This window comes from Stegodyphus dumicola, chromosome 4, assembly GCF_044657685.1.
Source record: "Stegodyphus dumicola isolate Sdum_Otavi_A_Nest chromosome 4, ASM4465768v1".
NCBI classification, from domain to species: Eukaryota; Metazoa; Arthropoda; class Arachnida; order Araneae; family Eresidae; genus Stegodyphus; species Stegodyphus dumicola.
Window position 1 is genome coordinate 176,481,836 of NC_140771.1, and position 1,179 is coordinate 176,483,014.

At 29.8% G+C, this 1,179-nt stretch overlaps 1 non-coding gene across 1 annotated transcript; it reads left to right on the forward strand.

Annotated features, from left to right (window-relative positions):
* Positions 1-856: 856 nt before the first annotated feature.
* Positions 857-928, forward strand: TRNAT-AGU (transfer RNA threonine (anticodon AGU)). The gene has a single exon. It is a non-coding gene; the product is annotated as a tRNA-Thr (tRNA).
* The last annotated feature ends 251 nt before the right edge of the window (positions 929-1,179 follow it).

Sequence of the window (1,179 nt, forward strand, 5' to 3'; positions counted from 1 at the left end):
GAATATATGCATAATGATCTGTAAGCGCAAAAAGAAATGAAGAATATTTTTACTTTTGAATTAACTAATAATTTTTTGTTGACAAATTCAAAAGAAAATTTAAGCATTCAAAAATTGAAAATGAGTGGAAAATTAATGCTAGTCGTAACATTCAACATAATTTGATAATTTGATAATTAATTAAACAATTACAGTAGAGATAACCACATGCTTTCTTTTTTAATCGTTTTTAGACTATGTTTATCATGAAAAATTACCAGTTAAACTTTATAAAAAAAATTAATTAATAAATTACCTTTATTAGTTAAATATAAAAGTTTAAAATCCTATTATTAACTGCTATACCCAGAAATACTTTTCTACTTATTTTCAGTTTTTGAATGCTTAAATTTCGACCTTATTTTTTCAGCAAAAAATTTTTAATTAATTCAAAAATATAAAATATAAAAGTGAAAACATTCCTCATTCCTTCTTGCTTACAAATCGTTAGGCGAATATACGAATTTTTAAAGCTTGAAAACGTATGTACGCGACGTTATCGTCATGTAATGATTTGTAGCTGCTTTATTTATTTGTAGCTGCTACGATATTTTCGACGACGATCTTTTTAAATTCCGAAGAATTTGAACGAATTTATTTTCTATGACGATGTTTTGTACCAAGATGTTTTAGAACAGTGATGTTTCCCCCTTGCTTTCTTTTCTCCCACGATGTTTTGAACGACAACATCTTCGCCCTTGCGTTATTTCCTCCGCGATGTTTTCGGCCGTCACCGTTACAACTGCTTGAAAACTACTACCGTGCTTTTGTACTAAATGAAACAATACGTTATAAGGTATTTCTCTTACTTCCTGGTGCCTTCGTGGTGTAACGGTAGCACGCTGGGCCAGTATTCCAGAGGTCCGTGGTTCGATTCCCGGCGAAGGCGGTTGCATATTTTTCATCTTTTCTGCTTCCAATCAACCTAATGACTCTACAACGTTATGCTGAATAACATGAGAAATGCATTTCATTATTTCTAACTCTTCTTTTGAGAATTATGTTAAAATATGAGAATCATTTACATTTACAGGTATGTGAGAGAGTATTCATTAATATACACAGTTATTAATAGTACACTATATTACGTTAAATGATAAATAAATACGTTATGTTATTTAATAGTACATACATAATGTA